Raw genomic sequence first — 24243 nt, 5'->3', positions numbered from 1 at the left:
AATTGGGGGAGAGAGCTACAAACACCAAGAGCCCATAATTGCATTGGCCGGGAATCGAACCCGGGCCTCCCGCGTGGCAGGCGAGAATTCTACCACTGAACCACCAATGCTCCATGCCGGGCCAGGCGCCACCACCCTCGCTCAGCTGGCCTAGGAGAGTCCAGCTCTCGCCCACGCTTGACTTGGGATTCGCTTGTCGAAATCCATGAGGATGGCCAGCGACAAGAGCAGAGTGGCGCAGCGGAAGCGTGCTGGGCCCATAACCCAGAGGTCGATGGATCGAAACCATCCTCTGCTACGTTGCCTTTTCCTATGCCAATCGATATTTGCTTGCGGGCCCAAAGGCCTTTCTTTCGCACACAAAGAGAAGTTGAACCTGATTCAGGTGATTCAACGAGTCCAAAGCTCTCAGCGTAAGCATGGCACTGGCACCTTTCCCCCTAATGGAATATTGTCTCTTGGCCATGGAAGCCTGGTCGTGCTTTCTTTAATTGATTGCTTTTGTCCAATACTGCCTACGTGACTTTGGCTGAAGCCACAGATGCCACCACAAAAACGTGGCAATGCCTTGGCACATGTTATGAGGAGCACTCCGGCTTCCCATGTTGCTCACGGCGCTCGGTTCCAAGCTTCAACATCAAACACAAAAGCAAGGTGCCTCCCGTGAAACCAGGAAAGCTGCGTTTGGAGAATGCGGGCATCGATCCCGCTACCTCTCGCATGCAAAGCGAGCGCTCTGCCACTTGAGCTAATCCCCCTTTGCTCGAGTGTGTTGCTTGCGCTATGGCTGATCCCTGTCCTCTCCTGGGCTATGTGTAAAATATAGTCAGTTTTGCGAAATCCACAACCTGCTCTGGCCGCTAGACACCAGGAGAGCCACCCGCTTTCCTAGCGTAGAAGGTTTGCACCCCCCTTTTTTTTCCCTCCTACGACCTTTGACAACTGAGCCCCTTCAGAGGTATGGCCCCATGGGTTTCAATGATGTAATTGGGAGAAGGCTGGTTTCAAAAAGCACTCACACCGCCTAGTACATTCTCGACAAGAAACACCTTGTGCCTTGATGCACTCCACGGGGCTGGAAATTGGGGGAGAGCGCTGCAAACACAAAGAGCCCATAATTGCATTGGCCGGGAATCGAACCCGGGCCTCCCGCGTGGCAGGCGAGAATTCTACCACTGAACCACCAATGCTCCACGCCGGGCCACTTGCCACCACCCTCGCTCAGCTGGTCTAGGAGAGTCCAGCTCTCGCCCACGCTTGACTTGGGATTCGCTGGTCGAAAATCAATGGAAACGCCTAGTCGTCTACATTGTGACTTTGCCACATGGACCCACTCCCCGTGGGAATCGCTGGCAAACTACATCCACATGTGGTTGTTGAGGTTGGTCAGCGACAAGAGCAGAGTGGCGCAGCGGAAGCGTGCTGGGCCCATAACCCAGAGGTCGATGGATCGAAACCATCCTCTGCTACGTTGCCTTTTTCTATGCCAATCGATATTTGCTTGCGTGCGGGCCCAAAGGCCTTTCTTTCGCACACAAAGAGAAGTTGAACCTGATTCAGGTGATTCAACGAGTCCAAAGCTCTCAGCGTAAGCATGGCACTGGCACCTTTTGCGCTAATGAAATATTGTCTCTTGGCCATGGAGGCCTGCTCGTGCTTTGTTTACTAGATTGCTTTTGTCCAACACTGCCTACGTGACTTTGGCTGAAGCCACAGTTGCCACCACAAAAACGTGGCAACGCCTTGGCACGCGTTATGAGGAGGACTCCGGCTTCCCATGTTGCTCACGGCGCTCGGTTCCAAGCTTCAACATCAAACACAAAAGCAAGGTGTCTCCTGGCAAATCAGGAAAGCTGCATTTGGAGAATGCGGGCATCGATCCCGCTACCTCTCGCATGCTAAGCGAGCGCTCTACCATTTGAGCTAATCCCCCTTTGCTTGAGGTTGTTGCTTGTGCTATGGCTGATCCCTGTCCTCTCCTGGGCTATGTGTAAACTATAGGCAGTTTTGCTAAATCCACAACTTGCTCTGGCCGCTAGACACCAGGAGAGCCACTCCCCCAAGACCTTGGACAACTGAGCCCCTTCTGAAGTATGGCCCCATGGGTTTCAATGATGTCATTGGGAGAAGGTGGTTTCAAAAAGCACTCACACCGCCTAATACATTCTCGACAAGAAACACCTTGTGCCTTGAGGCATTCCATGGGGCTGGAAATTGGGGGAGAGAGCTACAAACACCAAGAGCCCATAATTGCATTGGCCGGGAATCGAACCCGGGCCTCCCGCGTGGCAGGCGAGAATTCTACCACTGAACCACCAATGCTCCACGCCGGGCCAGGCGCCACCACCCTCGCTCAGCTGGCCTAGGAGAGTCCAGCTCTCGCCCACGCTTGACTTGGGATTCGCTTGTCGAAATCCATGAGGATGGCCAGCGACAAGAGCAGAGTGGCGCAGCGGAAGCGTGCTGGGCCCATAACCCAGAGGTCGATGGATCGAAACCATCCTCTGCTACGTTGCCTTTTCCTATGCCAATCGATATTTGCTTGCGGGCCCAAAGGCCTTTCTTTCGCACACAAAGAGAAGTTGAACCTGATTCAGGTGATTCAACGAGTCCAAAGCTCTCAGCGTAAGCATGGCACTGGCACCTTTCCCCCTAATGGAATATTGTCTCTTGGCCATGGAAGCCTGGTCGTGCTTTCTTTAATTGATTGCTTTTGTCCAATACTGCCTACGTGACTTTGGCTGAAGCCACAGATGCCACCACAAAAACGTGGCAATGCCTTGGCACATGTTATGAGGAGCACTCCGGCTTCCCATGTTGCTCACGGCGCTCGGTTCCAAGCTTCAACATCAAACACAAAAGCAAGGTGCCTCCCGTGAAACCAGGAAAGCTGCGTTTGGAGAATGCGGGCATCGATCCCGCTACCTCTCGCATGCAAAGCGAGCGCTCTGCCACTTGAGCTAATCCCCCTTTGCTCGAGTGTGTTGCTTGCGCTATGGCTGATCCCTGTCCTCTCCTGGGGTATGTGTAAAATATAGTCAGTTTTGCGAAATCCACAACCTGCTCTGGCCGCTAGACACCAGGAGAGCCACCCGCTTTCCTAGCGTAGAAGGTTTGCACCCCCCTTTTTTTTCCCTCCTACGACCTTTGACAACTGAGCCCCTTCAGAGGTATGGCCCCATGGGTTTCAATGATGTAATTGGGAGAAGGCTGGTTTCAAAAAGCACTCACACCGCCTAGTACATTCTCGACAAGAAACACCTTGTGCCTTGATGCACTCCACGGGGCTGGAAATTGGGGGAGAGCGCTGCAAACACAAAGAGCCCATAATTGCATTGGCCGGGAATCGAACCCGGGCCTCCCGCGTGGCAGGCGAGAATTCTACCACTGAACCACCAATGCTCCACGCCGGGCCACTTGCCACCACCCTCGCTCAGCTGGTCTAGGAGAGTCCAGCTCTCGCCCACGCTTGACTTGGGATTCGCTGGTCGAAAATCAATGGAAACGCCTAGTCGTCTACATTGTGACTTTGCCACATGGACCCACTCCCCGTGGGAATCGCTGGCAAACTACATCCACATGTGGTTGTTGAGGTTGGTCAGCGACAAGAGCAGAGTGGCGCAGCGGAAGCGTGCTGGGCCCATAACCCAGAGGTCGATGGATCGAAACCATCCTCTGCTACGTTGCCTTTTTCTATGCCAATCGATATTTGCTTGCGTGCGGGCCCAAAGGCCTTTCTTTCGCACACAAAGAGAAGTTGAACCTGATTCAGGTGATTCAACGAGTCCAAAGCTCTCAGCGTAAGCATGGCACTGGCACCTTTTGCGCTAATGAAATATTGTCTCTTGGCCATGGAGGCCTGCTCGTGCTTTGTTTACTAGATTGCTTTTGTCCAACACTGCCTACGTGACTTTGGCTGAAGCCACAGTTGCCACCACAAAAACGTGGCAACGCCTTGGCACGCGTTATGAGGAGGACTCCGGCTTCCCATGTTGCTCACGGCGCTCGGTTCCAAGCTTCAACATCAAACACAAAAGCAAGGTGTCTCCTGGCAAATCAGGAAAGCTGCATTTGGAGAATGCGGGCATCGATCCCGCTACCTCTCGCATGCTAAGCGAGCGCTCTACCATTTGAGCTAATCCCCCTTTGCTTGAGGTTGTTGCTTGTGCTATGGCTGATCCCTGTCCTCTCCTGGGCTATGTGTAAACTATAGGCAGTTTTGCTAAATCCACAACTTGCTCTGGCCGCTAGACACCAGGAGAGCCACTCCCCCAAGACCTTGGACAACTGAGCCCCTTCTGAAGTATGGCCCCATGGGTTTCAATGATGTCATTGGGAGAAGGTGGTTTCAAAAAGCACTCACACCGCCTAATACATTCTCGACAAGAAACACCTTGTGCCTTGAGGCATTCCATGGGGCTGGAAATTGGGGGAGAGAGCTACAAACACCAAGAGCCCATAATTGCATTGGCCGGGAATCGAACCCGGGCCTCCCGCGTGGCAGGCGAGAATTCTACCACTGAACCACCAATGCTCCACGCCGGGCCAGGCGCCACCACCCTCGCTCAGCTGGCCTAGGAGAGTCCAGCTCTCGCCCACGCTTGACTTGGGATTCGCTTGTCGAAATCCATGAGGATGGCCAGCGACAAGAGCAGAGTGGCGCAGCGGAAGCGTGCTGGGCCCATAACCCAGAGGTCGATGGATCGAAACCATCCTCTGCTACGTTGCCTTTTCCTATGCCAATCGATATTTGCTTGCGGGCCCAAAGGCCTTTCTTTCGCACACAAAGAGAAGTTGAACCTGATTCAGGTGATTCAACGAGTCCAAAGCTCTCAGCGTAAGCATGGCACTGGCACCTTTCCCCCTAATGGAATATTGTCTCTTGGCCATGGAAGCCTGGTCGTGCTTTCTTTAATTGATTGCTTTTGTCCAATACTGCCTACGTGACTTTGGCTGAAGCCACAGATGCCACCACAAAAACGTGGCAATGCCTTGGCACATGTTATGAGGAGCACTCCGGCTTCCCATGTTGCTCACGGCGCTCGGTTCCAAGCTTCAACATCAAACACAAAAGCAAGGTGCCTCCCGTGAAACCAGGAAAGCTGCGTTTGGAGAATGCGGGCATCGATCCCGCTACCTCTCGCATGAAAAGCGAGCGCTCTGCCACTTGAGCTAATCCCCCTTTGCTCGAGTGTGTTGCTTGCGCTATGGCTGATCCCTGTCCTCTCCTGGGCTATGTGTAAAATATAGTCAGTTTTGCGAAATCCACAACCTGCTCTGGCCGCTAGACACCAGGAGAGCCACCCGCTTTCCTAGCGTAGAAGGTTTGCACCCCCCTTTTTTTTCCCTCCTACGACCTTTGACAACTGAGCCCCTTCAGAGGTATGGCCCCATGGGTTTCAATGATGTAATTGGGAGAAGGCTGGTTTCAAAAAGCACTCACACCGCCTAGTACATTCTCGACAAGAAACACCTTGTGCCTTGATGCACTCCACGGGGCTGGAAATTGGGGGAGAGCGCTGCAAACACAAAGAGCCCATAATTGCATTGGCCGGGAATCGAACCCGGGCCTCCCGCGTGGCAGGCGAGAATTCTACCACTTAACCACCAATGCTCCACGCCGGGCCACTTGCCACCACCCTCGCTCAGCTGGTCTAGGAGAGTCCAGCTCTCGCCCACGCTTGACTTGGGATTCGCTGGTCGAAAATCAATGGAAACGCCTAGTCGTCTACATTGTGACTTTGCCACATGGACCCACTCCCCGTGGGAATCGCTGGCAAACTACATCCACATGTGGTTGTTGAGGTTGGTCAGCGACAAGAGCAGAGTGGCGCAGCGGAAGCGTGCTGGGCCCATAACCCAGAGGTCGATGGATCGAAACCATCCTCTGCTACGTTGCCCTTTCCTATGCCAATCGATATTTGCTTGCGTGCGGGCCCAAAGGCCTTTCTTTCGCACACAAAGAGAAGTTGAACCTGATTCAGGTGATTCAACGAGTCCAAAGCTCTCAGCGTAAGCATGGCACTGGCACCTTTTGCGCTAATGAAATATTGTCTCTTGGCCATGGAGGCCTGCTCGTGCTTTGTTTACTAGATTGCTTTTGTCCAACACTGCCTACGTGACTTTGGCTGAAGCCACAGTTGCCACCACAAAAACGTGGCAACGCCTTGGCACGCGTTATGAGGAGGACTCCGGCTTCCCATGTTGCTCACGGCGCTCGGTTCCAAGCTTCAACATCAAACACAAAAGCAAGGTGTCTCCTGGCAAATCAGGAAAGCTGCATTTGGAGAATGCGGGCATCGATCCCGCTACCTCTCGCATGCTAAGCGAGCGCTCTACCATTTGAGCTAATCCCCCTTTGCTTGAGGTTGTTGCTTGTGCTATGGCTGATCCCTGTCCTCTCCTGGGCTATGTGTAAACTATAGGCAGTTTTGCTAAATCCACAACTTGCTCTGGCCGCTAGACACCAGGAGAGACACTCCCCCAAGACCTTGGACAACTGAGCCCCTTCTGAAGTATGGCCCCATGGGTTTCAATGATGTCATTGGGAGAAGGTGGTTTCAAAAAGCACTCACACCGCCTAATACATTCTCGACAAGAAACACCTTGTGCCTTGAGGCATTCCATGGGGCTGGAAATTGGGGGAGAGAGCTACAAACACCAAGAGCCCATAATTGCATTGGCCGGGAATCGAACCCGGGCCTCCCGCGTGGCAGGCGAGAATTCTACCACTGAACCACCAATGCTCCACGCCGGGCCAGGCGCCACCACCCTCGCTCAGCTGGCCTAGGAGAGTCCAGCTCTCGCCCACGCTTGACTTGGGATTCGCTTGTCGAAATCCATGAGGATGGTCAGCGACAAGAGCAGAGTGGCGCAGCGGAAGCGTGCTGGGCCCATAACCCAGAGGTCGATGGATCGAAACCATCCTCTGCTACGTTGCCTTTTCCTATGCCAATCGATATTTGCTTGCGGGCCCAAAGGCCTTTCTTTCGCACACAAAGAGAAGTTGAACCTGATTCAGGTGATTCAACGAGTCCAAAGCTCTCAGCGTAAGCATGGCACTGGCACCTTTCCCCCTAATGGAATATTGTCTCTTGGCCATGGAAGCCTGGTCGTGCTTTCTTTAATTGATTGCTTTTGTCCAATACTGCCTACGTGACTTTGGCTGAAGCCACAGATGCCACCACAAAAACGTGGCAATGCCTTGGCACATGTTATGAGGAGCACTCCGGCTTCCCATGTTGCTCACGGCGCTCGGTTCCAAGCTTCAACATCAAACACAAAAGCAAGGTGCCTCCCGTGAAACCAGGAAAGCTGCGTTTGGAGAATGCGGGCATCGATCCCGCTACCTCTCGCATGCAAAGCGAGCGCTCTGCCACTTGAGCTAATCCCCCTTTGCTCGAGTGTGTTGCTTGCGCTATGGCTGATCCCTGTCCTCTCCTGGGCTATGTGTAAAATATAGTCAGTTTTGCGAAATCCACAACCTGCTCTGGCCGCTAGACACCAGGAGAGCCACCCGCTTTCCTAGCGTAGAAGGTTTGCACCCCCCTTTTTTTTCCCTCCTACGACCTTTGACAACTGAGCCCCTTCAGAGGTATGGCCCCATGGGTTTCAATGATGTAATTGGGAGAAGGCTGGTTTCAAAAAGCACTCACACCGCCTAGTACATTCTCAACAAGAAACACCTTGTGCCTTGATGCACTCCACGGGGCTGGAAATTGGGGGAGAGCGCTGCAAACACAAAGAGCCCATAATTGCATTGGCCGGGAATCGAACCCGGGCCTCCCGCGTGGCAGGCGAGAATTCTACCACTGAACCACCAATGCTCCACGCCGGGCCACTTGCCACCACCCTCGCTCAGCTGGTCTAGGAGAGTCCAGCTCTCGCCCACGCTTGACTTGGGATTCGCTGGTCGAAAATCAATGGAAACGCCTAGTCGTCTACATTGTGACTTTGCCACATGGACCCACTCCCCGTGGGAATCGCTGGCAAACTACATCCACATGTGGTTGTTGAGGTTGGTCAGCGACAAGAGCAGAGTGGCGCAGCGGAAGCGTGCTGGGCCCATAACCCAGAGGTCGATGGATCGAAACCATCCTCTGCTACGTTGCCTTTTTCTATGCCAATCGATATTTGCTTGCGTGCAGGCCCAAAGGCCTTTCTTTCGCACACAAAGAGAAGTTGAACCTGATTCAGGTGATTCAACGAGTCCAAAGCTCTCAGCGTAAGCATGGCACTGGCACCTTTTGCGCTAATGAAATATTGTCTCTTGGCCATGGAGGCCTGCTCGTGCTTTGTTTACTAGATTGCTTTTGTCCAACACTGCCTACGTGACTTTGGCTGAAGCCACAGTTGCCACCACAAAAACGTGGCAACGCCTTGGCACGCGTTATGAGGAGGACTCCGGCTTCCCATGTTGCTCACGGCGCTCGGTTCCAAGCTTCAACATCAAACACAAAAGCAAGGTGTCTCCTGGCAAATCAGGAAAGCTGCATTTGGAGAATGCGGGCATCGATCCCGCTACCTCTCGCATGCTAAGCGAGCGCTCTACCATTTGAGCTAATCCCCCTTTGCTTGAGGTTGTTGCTTGTGCTATGGCTGATCCCTGTCCTCTCCTGGGCTATGTGTAAACTATAGGCAGTTTTGCTAAATCCACAACTTGCTCTGGCCGCTAGACACCAGGAGAGCCACTCCCCCAAGACCTTGGACAACTGAGCCCCTTCTGAAGTATGGCCCCATGGGTTTCAATGATGTCATTGGGAGAAGGTGGTTTCAAAAAGCACTCACACCGCCTAATACATTCTCGACAAGAAACACCTTGTGCCTTGAGGCATTCCATGGGGCTGGAAATTGGGGGAGAGAGCTACAAACACCAAGAGCCCATAATTGCATTGGCCGGGAATCGAACCCGGGCCTCCCGCGTGGCAGGCGAGAATTCTACCACTGAACCACCAATGCTCCACGCCGGGCCAGGCGCCACCACCCTCGCTCAGCTGGCCTAGGAGAGTCCAGCTCTCGCCCACGCTTGACTTGGGATTCGCTTGTCGAAATCCATGAGGATGGTCAGCGACAAGAGCAGAGTGGCGCAGCGGAAGCGTGCTGGGCCCATAACCCAGAGGTCGATGGATCGAAACCATCCTCTGCTACGTTGCCTTTTCCTATGCCAATCGATATTTGCTTGCGGGCCCAAAGGCCTTTCTTTCGCACACAAAGAGAAGTTGAACCTGATTCAGGTGATTCAACGAGTCCAAAGCTCTCAGCGTAAGCATGGCACTGGCACCTTTCCCCCTAATGGAATATTGTCTCTTGGCCATGGAAGCCTGGTCGTGCTTTCTTTAATTGATTGCTTTTGTCCAATACTGCCTACGTGACTTTGGCTGAAGCCACAGATGCCACCACAAAAACGTGGCAATGCCTTGGCACATGTTATGAGGAGCACTCCGGCTTCCCATGTTGCTCACGGCGCTCGGTTCCAAGCTTCAACATCAAACACAAAAGCAAGGTGCCTCCCGTGAAACCAGGAAAGCTGCGTTTGGAGAATGCGGGCATCGATCCCGCTACCTCTCGCATGCAAAGCGAGCGCTCTGCCACTTGAGCTAATCCCCCTTTGCTCGAGTGTGTTGCTTGCGCTATGGCTGATCCCTGTCCTCTCCTGGGCTATGTGTAAAATATAGTCAGTTTTGCGAAATCCACAACCTGCTCTGGCCGCTAGACACCAGGAGAGCCACCCGCTTTCCTAGCGTAGAAGGTTTGCACCCCCCTTTTTTTTCCCTCCTACGACCTTTGACAACTGAGCCCCTTCAGAGGTATGGCCCCATGGGTTTCAATGATGTAATTGGGAGAAGGCTGGTTTCAAAAAGCACTCACACCGCCTAGTACATTCTCGACAAGAAACACCTTGTGCCTTGATGCACTCCACGGGGCTGGAAATTGGGGGAGAGCGCTGCAAACACAAAGAGCCCATAATTGCATTGGCCGGGAATCGAACCCGGGCCTCCCGCGTGGCAGGCGAGAATTCTACCACTGAACCACCAATGCTCCACGCCGGGCCACTTGCCACCACCCTCGCTCAGCTGGTCTAGGAGAGTCCAGCTCTCGCCCACGCTTGACTTGGGATTCGCTGGTCGAAAATCAATGGAAACGCCTAGTCGTCTACATTGTGACTTTGCCACATGGACCCACTCCCCGTGGGAATCGCTGGCAAACTACATCCACATGTGGTTGTTGAGGTTGGTCAGCAAAAAGAGCAGAGTGGCGCAGCGGAAGCGTGCTGGGCCCATAACCCAGAGGTCGATGGATCGAAACCATCCTCTGCTACGTTGCCTTTTCCTATGCCAATCGATATTTGCTTGCGGGCCCAAAGGCCTTTCTTTCGCACACAAAGAGAAGTTGAACCTGATTCAGGTGATTCAACGAGTCCAAAGCTCTCAGCGTAAGCATGGCACTGGCACCTTTCCCCCTAATGGAATATTGTCTCTTGGCCATGGAAGCCTGGTCGTGCTTTCTTTAATTGATTGCTTTTGTCCAATACTGCCTACGTGACTTTGGCTGAAGCCACAGATGCCACCACAAAAACGTGGCAATGCCTTGGCACATGTTATGAGGAGCACTCCGGCTTCCCATGTTGCTCACGGCGCTCGGTTCCAAGCTTCAACATCAAACACAAAAGCAAGGTGCCTCCCGTGAAACCAGGAAAGCTGCGTTTGGAGAATGCGGGCATCGATCCCGCTACCTCTCGCATGCAAAGCGAGCGCTCTGCCACTTGAGCTAATCCCCCTTTGCTCGAGTGTGTTGCTTGCGCTATGGCTGATCCCTGTCCTCTCCTGGGCTATGTGTAAAATATAGTCAGTTTTGCGAAATCCACAACCTGCTCTGGCCGCTAGACACCAGGAGAGCCACCCGCTTTCCTAGCGTAGAAGGTTTGCACCCCCCTTTTTTTTCCCTCCTACGACCTTTGACAACTGAGCCCCTTCAGAGGTATGGCCCCATGGGTTTCAATGATGTAATTGGGAGAAGGCTGGTTTCAAAAAGCACTCACACCGCCTAGTACATTCTCGACAAGAAACACCTTGTGCCTTGATGCACTCCACGGGGCTGGAAATTGGGGGAGAGCGCTGCAAACACAAAGAGCCCATAATTGCATTGGCCGGGAATCGAACCCGGGCCTCCCGCGTGGCAGGCGAGAATTCTACCACTGAACCACCAATGCTCCACGCCGGGCCACTTGCCACCACCCTCGCTCAGCTGGTCTAGGAGAGTCCAGCTCTCGCCCACGCTTGACTTGGGATTCGCTGGTCGAAAATCAATGGAAACGCCTAGTCGTCTACATTGTGACTTTGCCACATGGACCCACTCCCCGTGGGAATCGCTGGCAAACTACATCCACATGTGGTTGTTGAGGTTGGTCAGCGACAAGAGCAGAGTGGCGCAGCGGAAGCGTGCTGGGCCCATAACCCAGAGGTCGATGGATCGAAACCATCCTCTGCTACGTTGCCCTTTCCTATGCCAATCGATATTTGCTTGCGTGCGGGCCCAAAGGCCTTTCTTTCGCACACAAAGAGAAGTTGAACCTGATTCAGGTGATTCAACGAGTCCAAAGCTCTCAGCGTAAGCATGGCACTGGCACCTTTTGCGCTAATGAAATATTGTCTCTTGGCCATGGAGGCCTGCTCGTGCTTTGTTTACTAGATTGCTTTTGTCCAACACTGCCTACGTGACTTTGGCTGAAGCCACAGTTGCCACCACAAAAACGTGGCAACGCCTTGGCACGCGTTATGAGGAGGACTCCGGCTTCCCATGTTGCTCACGGCGCTCGGTTCCAAGCTTCAACATCAAACACAAAAGCAAGGTGTCTCCTGGCAAATCAGGAAAGCTGCATTTGGAGAATGCGGGCATCGATCCCGCTACCTCTCGCATGCTAAGCAAGCGCTCTACCATTTGAGCTAATCCCCCTTTGCTTGAGGTTGTTGCTTGTGCTATGGCTGATCCCTGTCCTCTCCTGGGCTATGTGTAAACTATAGGCAGTTTTGCTAAATCCACAACTTGCTCTGGCCGCTAGACACCAGGAGAGCCACTCCCCCAAGACCTTGGACAACTGAGCCCCTTCTGAAGTATGGCCCCATGGGTTTCAATGATGTCATTGGGAGAAGGTGGTTTCAAAAAGCACTCACACCGCCTAATACATTCTCGACAAGAAACACCTTGTGCCTTGAGGCATTCCATGGGGCTGGAAATTGGGGGAGAGAGCTACAAACACCAAGAGCCCATAATTGCATTGGCCGGGAATCGAACCCGGGCCTCCCGCGTGGCAGGCGAGAATTCTACCACTGAACCACCAATGCTCCACGCCGGGCCAGGCGCCACCACCCTCGCTCAGCTGGCCTAGGAGAGTCCAGCTCTCGCCCACGCTTGACTTGGGATTCGCTTGTCGAAATCCATGAGGATGGTCAGCGACAAGAGCAGAGTGGCGCAGCGGAAGCGTGCTGGGCCCATAACCCAGAGGTCGATGGATCGAAACCATCCTCTGCTACGTTGCCTTTTCCTATGCCAATCGATATTTGCTTGCGGGCCCAAAGGCCTTTCTTTCGCACACAAAGAGAAGTTGAACCTGATTCAGGTGATTCAACGAGTCCAAAGCTCTCAGCGTAAGCATGGCACTGGCACCTTTCCCCCTAATGGAATATTGTCTCTTGGCCATGGAAGCCTGGTCGTGCTTTCTTTAATTGATTGCTTTTGTCCAATACTGCCTACGTGACTTTGGCTGAAGCCACAGATGCCACCACAAAAACGTGGCAATGCCTTGGCACATGTTATGAGGAGCACTCCGGCTTCCCATGTTGCTCACGGCGCTCGGTTCCAAGCTTCAACATCAAACACAAAAGCAAGGTGCCTCCCGTGAAACCAGGAAAGCTGCGTTTGGAGAATGCGGGCATCGATCCCGCTACCTCTCGCATGCAAAGCGAGCGCTCTGCCACTTGAGCTAATCCCCCTTTGCTCGAGTGTGTTGCTTGCGCTATGGCTGATCCCTGTCCTCTCCTGGGCTATGTGTAAAATATAGTCAGTTTTGCGAAATCCACAACCTGCTCTGGCCGCTAGACACCAGGAGAGCCACCCGCTTTCCTAGCGTAGAAGGTTTGCACCCCCCTTTTTTTTCCCTCCTACGACCTTTGACAACTGAGCCCCTTCAGAGGTATGGCCCCATGGGTTTCAATGATGTAATTGGGAGAAGGCTGGTTTCAAAAAGCACTCACACCGCCTAGTACATTCTCGACAAGAAACACCTTGTGCCTTGATGCACTCCACGGGGCTGGAAATTGGGGGAGAGCGCTGCAAACACAAAGAGCCCATAATTGCATTGGCCGGGAATCGAACCCGGGCCTCCCGCGTGGCAGGCGAGAATTCTACCACTGAACCACCAATGCTCCACGCCGGGCCACTTGCCACCACCCTCGCTCAGCTGGTCTAGGAGAGTCCAGCTCTCGCCCACGCTTGACTTGGGATTCGCTGGTCGAAAATCAATGGAAACGCCTAGTCGTCTACATTGTGACTTTGCCACATGGACCCACTCCCCGTGGGAATCGCTGGCAAACTACATCCACATGTGGTTGTTGAGGTTGGTCAGCGACAAGAGCAGAGTGGCGCAGCGGAAGCGTGCTGGGCCCATAACCCAGAGGTCGATGGATCGAAACCATCCTCTGCTACGTTGCCTTTTTCTATGCCAATCGATATTTGCTTGCGTGCGGGCCCAAAGGCCTTTCTTTCGCACACAAAGAGAAGTTGAACCTGATTCAGGTGATTCAACGAGTCCAAAGCTCTCAGCGTAAGCATGGCACTGGCACCTTTTGCGCTAATGAAATATTGTCTCTTGGCCATGGAGGCCTGCTCGTGCTTTGTTTACTAGATTGCTTTTGTCCAACACTGCCTACGTGACTTTGGCTGAAGCCACAGTTGCCACCACAAAAACGTGGCAACGCCTTGGCACGCGTTATGAGGAGGACTCCGGCTTCCCATGTTGCTCACGGCGCTCGGTTCCAAGCTTCAACATCAAACACAAAAGCAAGGTGTCTCCTGGCAAATCAGGAAAGCTGCATTTGGAGAATGCGGGCATCGATCCCGCTACCTCTCGCATGCTAAGCGAGCGCTCTACCATTTGAGCTAATCCCCCTTTGCTTGAGGTTGTTGCTTGTGCTATGGCTGATCCCTGTCCTCTCCTGGGCTATGTGTAAACTATAGGCAGTTTTGCTAAATCCACAACTTGCTCTGGCCGCTAGACACCAGGAGAGCCACTCCCCCAAGACCTTGGACAACTGAGCCCCTTCTGAAGTATGGCCCCATGGGTTTCAATGATGTCATTGGGAGAAGGTGGTTTCAAAAAGCACTCACACCGCCTAATACATTCTCGACAAGAAACACCTTGTGCCTTGAGGCATTCCATGGGGCTGGAAATTGGGGGAGAGAGCTACAAACACCAAGAGCCCATAATTGCATTGGCCGGGAATCGAACCCGGGCCTCCCGCGTGGCAGGCGAGAATTCTACCACTGAACCACCAATGCTCCACGCCGGGCCAGGCGCCACCACCCTCGCTCAGCTGGCCTAGGAGAGTCCAGCTCTCGCCCACGCTTGACTTGGGATTCGCTTGTCGAAATCCATGAGGATGGCCAGCGACAAGAGCAGAGTGGCGCAGCGGAAGCGTGCTGGGCCCATAACCCAGAGGTCGATGGATCGAAACCATCCTCTGCTACGTTGCCTTTTCCTATGCCAATCGATATTTGCTTGCGGGCCCAAAGGCCTTTCTTTCGCACACAAAGAGAAGTTGAACCTGATTCAGGTGATTCAACGAGTCCAAAGCTCTCAGCGTAAGCATGGCACTGGCACCTTTCCCCCTAATGGAATATTGTCTCTTGGCCATGGAAGCCTGGTCGTGCTTTCTTTAATTGATTGCTTTTGTCCAATACTGCCTACGTGACTTTGGCTGAAGCCACAGATGCCACCACAAAAACGTGGCAATGCCTTGGCACATGTTATGAGGAGCACTCCGGCTTCCCATGTTGCTCACGGCGCTCGGTTCCAAGCTTCAACATCAAACACAAAAGCAAGGTGCCTCCCGTGAAACCAGGAAAGCTGCGTTTGGAGAATGCGGGCATCGATCCCGCTACCTCTCGCATGCAAAGCGAGCGCTCTGCCACTTGAGCTAATCCCCCTTTGCTCGAGTGTGTTGCTTGCGCTATGGCTGATCCCTGTCCTCTCCTGGGCTATGTGTAAAATATAGTCAGTTTTGCGAAATCCACAACCTGCTCTGGCCGCTAGACACCAGGAGAGCCACCCGCTTTCCTAGCGTAGAAGGTTTGCACCCCCCTTTTTTTTCCCTCCTACGACCTTTGACAACTGAGCCCCTTCAGAGGTATGGCCCCATGGGTTTCAATGATGTAATTGGGAGAAGGCTGGTTTCAAAAAGCACTCACACCGCCTAGTACATTCTCGACAAGAAACACCTTGTGCCTTGATGCACTCCACGGGGCTGGAAATTGGGGGAGAGCGCTGCAAACACAAAGAGCCCATAATTGCATTGGCCGGGAATCGAACCCGGGCCTCCCGCGTGGCAGGCGAGAATTCTACCACTGAACCACCAATGCTCCACGCCGGGCCACTTGCCACCACCCTCGCTCAGCTGGTCTAGGAGAGTCCAGCTCTCGCCCACGCTTGACTTGGGATTCGCTGGTCGAAAATCAATGGAAACGCCTAGTCGTCTACATTGTGACTTTGCCACATGGACCCACTCCCCGTGGGAATCGCTGGCAAACTACATCCACATGTGGTTGTTGAGGTTGGTCAGCGACAAGAGCAGAGTGGCGCAGCGGAAGCGTGCTGGGCCCATAACCCAGAGGTCGATGGATCGAAACCATCCTCTGCTACGTTGCCCTTTCCTATGCCAATCGATATTTGCTTGCGTGCGGGCCCAAAGGCCTTTCTTTCGCACACAAAGAGAAGTTGAACCTGATTCAGGTGATTCAACGAGTCCAAAGCTCTCAGCGTAAGCATGGCACTGGCACCTTTTGCGCTAATGAAATATTGTCTCTTGGCCATGGAGGCCTGCTCGTGCTTTGTTTACTAGATTGCTTTTGTCCAACACTGCCTACGTGACTTTGGCTGAAGCCACAGTTGCCACCACAAAAACGTGGCAACGCCTTGGCACGCGTTATGAGGAGGACTCCGGCTTCCCATGTTGCTCACGGCGCTCGGTTCCAAGCTTCAACATCAAACACAAAAGCAAGGTGTCTCCTGGCAAATCAGGAAAGCTGCATTTGGAGAATGCGGGCATCGATCCCGCTACCTCTCGCATGCTAAGCAAGCGCTCTACCATTTGAGCTAATCCCCCTTTGCTTGAGGTTGTTGCTTGTGCTATGGCTGATCCCTGTCCTCTCCTGGGCTATGTGTAAACTATAGGCAGTTTTGCTAAATCCACAACTTGCTCTGGCCGCTAGACACCAGGAGAGCCACTCCCCCAAGACCTTGGACAACTGAGCCCCTTCTGAAGTATGGCCCCATGGGTTTCAATGATGTCATTGGGAGAAGGTGGTTTCAAAAAGCACTCACACCGCCTAATACATTCTCGACAAGAAACACCTTGTGCCTTGAGGCATTCCATGGGGCTGGAAATTGGGGGAGAGAGCTACAAACACCAAGAGCCCATAATTGCATTGGCCGGGAATCGAACCCGGGCCTCCCGCGTGGCAGGCGAGAATTCTACCACTGAACCACCAATGCTCCACGCCGGGCCAGGCGCCACCACCCTCGCTCAGCTGGCCTAGGAGAGTCCAGCTCTCGCCCACGCTTGACTTGGGATTCGCTTGTCGAAATCCATGAGGATGGTCAGCGACAAGAGCAGAGTGGCGCAGCGGAAGCGTGCTGGGCCCATAACCCAGAGGTCGATGGATCGAAACCATCCTCTGCTACGTTGCCTTTTCCTATGCCAATCGATATTTGCTTGCGGGCCCAAAGGCCTTTCTTTCGCACACAAAGAGAAGTTGAACCTGATTCAGGTGATTCAACGAGTAGTGATGGACGAACTTCCGACGGGACGTTTCGCGAACGCGAAACGCGAACGGACACAAACGTTCGCGAAAACGACCGTTCGCCGCGGGCTCCATTGACTTCAATGGGAGGCGAATTTCGCAAACCTTTAGGTCGAATTTGCGGCCACGGGGTAATTATTAGGGGGTAGCACGTAGTCCCACCACCTGGACAATAGCATAATACATGTATGAGGTGAATTTGGGATCGATAACTACAAGCATTTTTTTTTTATTTGGGAAATTGTTCTGACAATTCAGGACTATGGAGCTAATGAAGACAATGGAGGAGAGGGAAGGTCAGGGACCAGGGTAGGCAAACAAGAGGGTGCAGGAGATACAGAGCACTGACAGCAGCACCGTAATACAGAGCACTGACATCAGCACCGTGACATACAGCGCTGACAGCAGCTCCGTGACATACAGCGCTGACAGCAGCTCCGTGACATACAGCGCTGACAGCAGCTCCGTGACATACAGCGCTGACAGCAGCTCCGTGACATACAGCGCTGACAGCAGCTCCGTGACATACAGCGCTGACAGCAGCACCGTGACATACAGCGCTGACAGCAGCTCCGTGACATACAGCGCTGACAGCAGCTCCGTGACATACAGCGCTGACAGCAGCTCCGTGACATACAGCGCTGACAGCAGCTCCGTGACATACAGCGCTGACAGCAGCTCCGTGACATACAGCGCTGACAGCAGCACCGTGACATACAGCGCTGACAGCAGCTCCGTGACATACAGCGCTGACAGCAGCTCCGTGACATACAGCGCTGACAGCAGCTCCGTGACATACAGCACTGACAGCAGCTCCGTGACATACAGCGCTGACAGCAGCTCCGTGACATACAGCGCTGACAGCAGCACCGTGACATACAGCGCTGACAGCAGCTCCGTGACATACAGCGCTGACAGCAGCACCGTGACATACAGCGCTGACAGCAGCTCCGTGACATACAGCGCTGACAGCAGCTCCGTGACATACAGCGCTGACAGCAGCTCCGTGACATACAGCGCTGACAGCAGCTCCGTGACATACAGCGCTGACAGCAGCTCCGTGACATACAGCGCTGACAGCAGCTCCGTGACATACAGCGCTGACAGCAGCTCCGTGACATACAGCGCTGACAGCAGCTCCGTGACATACAGCGCTGACAGCAGCACCGTGACATACAGCGCTGACAGCAGCTCCGTGACATACAGCGCTGACAGCAGCACCGTAAGCAGCCCCAGGAGGAAGTCAGCACAGCACAGGGATGGTGTGATCCCCTCATAATAAGAACCCCCAGGAGGAAGTCAGCACAGCACAGGGATGGTGGGAGCCCCTCATAATAAGAACACCCAGGAGGAAGTCAGCACAGCACAGGGATGGTGGGAACCCCTCATAATAAGCAGCCCCAGTAGAAATATGACACCGCTCAACCTCTTCAAAGAGGAGGGTAGGGGCATATAGTACGGTGTGCTTTTTTGGGTCAGGGAAGTGAGCCAAATGAATTAAGAAGGTCTGTGTGCTTGATTCCAAAAATTGTTTATAGACATATACATGGTCTACTGATCACATGTGTTGAATTCCTCCGAGATCCATGCCTCATTCATTTTTAGAAATGTGAGGTAGTTAACACTGTCGTGAGCTAGGCGAGTACGCTTATCGGTCACAATCCCCCCTGCTGCGCTGAACGTCCTTTCGGACAGGACACTGGATGAGGGGCAAGCCAACAGTTCGATTGCAAATTGGGCAAGCTCTGGCCAGAGGTCAAGCCTGCCCACCCAGTAGTCTAGGGGTTCATCACTCCTCAGAGCGTCCACATCGGCCGTTAACCCAATGTAGTCGGACACCTGACGGTCTAGGCGTTCCCTGATGCTGGATCCGGATGACACCTGTCGATGGGTCGGCTGAAAGAATGACCTCATATCCGAAGTCACCAACACATCTTCAAACCGGCCTCTTCTTGCAGGCGCTGTTGGATTGGTACCCGCAAATCCTTCTCTGGGAGTGGGAATTGCTCCTCTGCCAGCGCACGCAAAAGCAGAATGCAGCATTTCTCGAAGCAAGGCCTGGAAGTGCTGCATTCTGACAGCCCTCTGCGACGGCGGTAACATTTCCGCCATTTTGTGTTTGTACCGGGGATCTAAGTACGTTGCCACCCAGTACTGGTCCTTGACCCTCATGCTTTTTATACGGGGGTCCCTATTAAAACACTGGAGCATGAAGGCCCCCATTTGCACTCAAGCGGAAGGTATGTGGTGGTGGTGGTGTTGTTGGTGGTAGTGTCTTTGGGGGTGCACATAGCAGAGAGTGAAGAAGAGGGTGCAGATCGAGAGGATGAGGAGGGTGCAGAAGAATAAGGCTGAGTGAGCCACTCAACCAAGTCTGGTGCGTCCTTTAAAGTAATTGAACGCACCTTCTGCAACTTCCCACTTTGGCTCAAGGCTGTTGCTCCTGCCCTACCCCTACCACCCCTGCGGAAGGGCCTGCCTCTTCCTCTGCCTGTCATTTTTTAAATCACCCTGTGACAAAACTCTTAGTCCCTATACCGCTGAAGGACTGCTGCAGTATAGGGCAGCGGTCAGCAGTAGTGCACGTCAACCCTATGTATTGTGGACCGATAGCGGTCCTTACAGAACAGCAGACTGTACTGCACTCAGGCCTATGTACCGTAGCACCCTATACCAAGTTACCAGTCCTTATAAAAACTTTTGTGGACCAAGCAGGTTGTGTGTTAGTGTTTAGCAGACTGTGCGTCAGTCCCTATACCGCTGAAGGACTGCTGCAGTATAGGGCAGCGGTCAGCAGTAGTGCACGGCAACCCTATGTATTGTGGACCGATAGCGGTCCTTACAGAACAGCAGACTGTAACGCACTCAGGCCTATGTACCGTAGCACCCTATACCAAGTTACCAGTCCTTATAAGAACTTTTGTGGACCAAGCAGGTTGTGTGTTAGTGATTAGCAGACTGTACGTCAGTCCCTATACCAATGAAGGACTGCTGCAGTATAGGGCAGCGGTCAGCAGTAGTGCACGGCAACCCTATGTATTGTGGACCGATAGCGGTCCTTACAGAACAGCAGACTGTAACGCACTCAGGCCTATGTACCGTAGCACCCTATACCAAGTTACCAGTCCTTATAAGAACTTTTGTGGACCAAGCAGGTTGTGTGTTAGTGATTAGCAGACTGTACGTCAGTCCCTATACCAATGAAGGACTGCTGCAGTATAGGGCAGCGGTCAGCAGTAGTGCACGGCAACCCTATGTATTGTGGACCGATAGCGGTCCTTACAGAACAGCAGACTGTACTGCACTCAGGCCTATGTACCGTAGCACCCTATACCAAGTTACCAGTCCTTATAAAAACTTTTGTGGACCAAGCAGGTTGTGTGTTAGTGTTTAGCAGACTGTGCGTCAGTCCCTATACCGCTGAAGGACTGCTGCAGTATAGGGCAGCGGTCAGCAGTAGTGCACGGCAACCCTATGTATTGTGGACCGATAGCGGTCCTTACAGAACAGCAGACTGTAACGCACTCAGGCCTATGTACCGTAGCACCCTATACCAAGTTACCAGTCCTTATAAGAACTTTTGTGGACCAAGCAGGTTGTGTGTTAGTGATTAGCAGACTGTACGTCAGTCCCTATACCAATGAAGGACTGCTGCAGTATAGGGCAGCGGTCAGCAGTAGTGCACGGCAACCCTATGTATTGTGGACCGATAGCGGTCCTTACAGAACAGCAGACTGTAACGCACTCAGGCCTATGTACCGTAGCACCCTATACCAAGTTACCAGTCCTTATAAGAACTTTTGTGGACCAAGCAGGTTGTGTGTTAGTGATTAGCAGACTGTACGTCAGTCCCTATACCAATGAAGGACTGCTGCAGTATAGGGCAGCGGTCAGCAGTAGTGCACGGCAACCCTATGTATTGTGGACCGATAGCGGTCCTTACAGAACAGCAGACTGTACTGCACTCAGGCCTATGTACCGTAGCACCCTATACCAAGTTACCAGTCCTTATAAAAACTTTTGTGGACCAAGCAGGTTGTGTGTTAGTGTTTAGCAGACTGTGCGTCAGTCCCTATACCGCTGAAGGACTGCTGCAGTATAGGGCAGCGGTCAGCAGTAGTGCACGGCAACCCTATGTATTGTGGACCGATAGCGGTCCTTACAGAACAGCAGACTGTAACGCACTCAGGCCTATGTACCGTAGCACCCTATACCAAGTTACCAGTCCTTATAAGAACTTTTGTGGACCAAGCAGGTTGTGTATTAGTGTTTAGCAGACTGTGCGTCAGTCCCTATACCGCTGAAGGACTGCTGCAGTATAGGGCAGCGGTCAGCAGTAGTGCACGGCAACCCTATGTATTGTGGACCGATAGCGGTCCTTACAGAACAGCAGACTGTACCGCACCCAAGCCTATGTACCGTAGCACCCTAGACAGACCAAGTTACCAGTCCTGATAAAGAGCTTTGTGGAACAAGTGAGTTGTGAATGATTAGCAGACTGCAGCAGAAGGGCAGCAGTCAAGTATAATATTCTTTCTATATTTGGAAGAAAGAATATTATACGTGTACAAGCCTATTACCGTACCACTGATACCAGTCCTGAAAAGAACCTTTGTGGAACTAATAGTAACAGCAAGTCTTTAAAATTATCCTCACTGCCTGACACACTGCTTCCTGCCTGTCCCTATACAAATTGGCAAAAAAGAGTAGGCTGGAACGATTAGCTGGAACAGCTCTTTTGTGGACCTGATAGTAACAGCTAATGATGATGATGATGATGATGATGAAGAAAGACTAATCTGGCTGAGCTGTCCCTAAAATAGCAGCATACAGCGCTCTGTCCCTTTATCTAAACTGACAAAAGAAACTCAGGCTGCTGACCTAACACCTATACCAGTCCTGAAAAGAACTTTTGTGTACCAAATAGCTAGCGTTTTCTCTGTCCCTACTCCACACAGGATCCTTTCCCTACAGTGACAGAAGAAAGAATGTAAAATGGCCACCGGATCGGGTGTATTTATAGGTTAGGGGGAATGTCCAAGTGTCCATGAGCTGTCATGTCTCAATTGGTTGTCCTGTAACACATGATAAACGTGTCACGAAAGGTTAAAGTTCTTGTATACATTAAACACGTAAGTCCGCCGGGGCGAACGACGGAAAAAGGCGTTCGAACCCGCGGACGGCGAAAGTCGGAAATTCGCCGCGAAACGACCGCCGGGCGAAACGTTCGTCCATCACTATCAACGAGTCCAAAGCTCTCAGCGTAAGCATGGCACTGGCACCTTTCCCCCTAATGGAATATTGTCTCTTGGCCATGGAAGCCTGGTCGTGCTTTCTTTAATTGATTGCTTTTGTCCAATACTGCCTACGTGACTTTGGCTGAAGCCACAGATGCCACCACAAAAACGTGGCAATGCCTTGGCACATGTTATGAGGAGCACTCCGGCTTCCCATGTTGCTCACGGCGCTCGGTTCCAAGCTTCAACATCAAACACAAAAGCAAGGTGCCTCCCGTGAAACCAGGAAAGCTGCGTTTGGAGAATGCGGGCATCGATCCCGCTACCTCTCGCATGCAAAGCGAGCGCTCTGCCACTTGAGCTAATCCCCCTTTGCTCGAGTGTGTTGCTTGCGCTATGGCTGATCCCTGTCCTCTCCTGGGCTATGTGTAAAATATAGTCAGTTTTGCGAAATCCACAACCTGCTCTGGCCGCTAGACACCAGGAGAGCCACCCGCTTTCCTAGCGTAGAAGGTTTGCACCCCCCTTTTTTTTCCCTCCTACGACCTTTGACAACTGAGCCCCTTCAGAGGTATGGCCCCATGGGTTTCAATGATGTAATTGGGAGAAGGCTGGTTTCAAAAAGCACTCACACCGCCTAGTACATTCTCGACAAGAAACACCTTGTGCCTTGATGCACTCCACGGGGCTGGAAATTGGGGGAGAGCGCTGCAAACACAAAGAGCCCATAATTGCATTGGCCGGGAATCGAACCCGGGCCTCCCGCGTGGCAGGCGAGAATTCTACCACTGAACCACCAATGCTCCACGCCGGGCCACTTGCCACCACCCTCGCTCAGCTGGTCTAGGAGAGTCCAGCTCTCGCCCACGCTTGACTTGGGATTCGCTGGTCGAAAATCAATGGAAACGCCTAGTCGTCTACATTGTGACTTTGCCACATGGACCCACTCCCCGTGGGAATCGCTGGCAAACTACATCCACATGTGGTTGTTGAGGTTGGTCAGCGACAAGAGCAGAGTGGCGCAGCGGAAGCGTGCTGGGCCCATAACCCAGAGGTCGATGGATCGAAACCATCCTCTGCTACGTTGCCCTTTCCTATGCCAATCGATATTTGCTTGCGTGCGGGCCCAAAGGCCTTTCTTTCGCACACAAAGAGAAGTTGAACCTGATTCAGGTGATTCAACGAGTCCAAAGCTCTCAGCGTAAGCATGGCACTGGCACCTTTTGCGCTAATGAAATATTGTCTCTTGGCCATGGAGGCCTGCTCGTGCTTTGTTTACTAGATTGCTTTTGTCCAACACTGCCTACGTGACTTTGGCTGAAGCCACAGTTGCCACCACAAAAACGTGGCAACGCCTTGGCACGCGTTATGAGGAGGACTCCGGCTTCCCATGTTGCTCACGGCGCTCGGTTCCAAGCTTCAACATCAAACACAAAAGCAAGGTGTCTCCTGGCAAATCAGGAAAGCTGCATTTGGAGAATGCGGGCATCGATCCCGCTACCTCTCGCATGCTAAGCGAGCGCTCTACCATTTGAGCTAATCCCCCTTTGCTTGAGGTTGTTGCTTGTGCTATGGCTGATCCCTGTCCTCTCCTGGGCTATGTGTAAACTATAGGCAGTTTTGCTAAATCCACAACTTGCTCTGGCCGCTAGACACCAGGAGAGCCACTCCCCCAAGACCTTGGACAACTGAGCCCCTTCTGAAGTATGGCCCCATGGGTTTCAATGATGTCATTGGGAGAAGGTGGTTTCAAAAAGCACTCACACCGCCTAATACATTCTCGACAAGAAACACCTTGTGCCTTGAGGCATTCCATGGGGCTGGAAATTGGGGGAGAGAGCTACAAACACCAAGAGCCCATAATTGCATTGGCCGGGAATCGAACCCGGGCCTCCCGCGTGGCAGGCGAGAATTCTACCACTGAACCACCAAT

The 24243-nt window shown here is 52.8% G+C and overlaps 6 non-coding genes across 6 annotated transcripts; all 6 read right to left on the bottom strand.

Moving 5' to 3' along the window:
- Positions 1-1860: 1860 nt before the first annotated feature.
- On the bottom strand, positions 1861-1933 carry TRNAA-AGC (transfer RNA alanine (anticodon AGC)). The gene has a single exon. It is a non-coding gene; the product is annotated as a tRNA-Ala (tRNA).
- A 2139-nt stretch (positions 1934-4072) lies between these two features.
- On the bottom strand, positions 4073-4145 carry TRNAA-AGC (transfer RNA alanine (anticodon AGC)). Its single transcript has one exon. It is a non-coding gene; the product is annotated as a tRNA-Ala (tRNA).
- Positions 4146-6284: 2139 nt separating this feature from the next.
- TRNAA-AGC (transfer RNA alanine (anticodon AGC)) lies at positions 6285-6357 on the bottom strand. The gene has a single exon. It is a non-coding gene; the product is annotated as a tRNA-Ala (tRNA).
- A 2139-nt stretch (positions 6358-8496) lies between these two features.
- TRNAA-AGC (transfer RNA alanine (anticodon AGC)) lies at positions 8497-8569 on the bottom strand. The gene has a single exon. It is a non-coding gene; the product is annotated as a tRNA-Ala (tRNA).
- A 5522-nt stretch (positions 8570-14091) lies between these two features.
- TRNAA-AGC (transfer RNA alanine (anticodon AGC)) lies at positions 14092-14164 on the bottom strand. The gene has a single exon. It is a non-coding gene; the product is annotated as a tRNA-Ala (tRNA).
- Positions 14165-23783: 9619 nt separating this feature from the next.
- Positions 23784-23856, bottom strand: TRNAA-AGC (transfer RNA alanine (anticodon AGC)). Its single transcript has one exon. It is a non-coding gene; the product is annotated as a tRNA-Ala (tRNA).
- Between the last annotated feature and the right edge of the window lie 387 nt (positions 23857-24243).

Source organism: Lithobates pipiens, unplaced genomic scaffold, assembly GCF_037356315.1.
Source record: "Lithobates pipiens isolate NorthernLeopardFrog02 unplaced genomic scaffold, aLitPip1_a1.2 Scaffold_18, whole genome shotgun sequence".
In the NCBI taxonomy this organism is placed as follows: domain Eukaryota; kingdom Metazoa; phylum Chordata; class Amphibia; order Anura; family Ranidae; genus Lithobates; species Lithobates pipiens.
The sequence above is the reverse complement of the archived record's forward strand: the minus strand, read 5'-3'. Positions and strand labels throughout refer to the sequence as shown.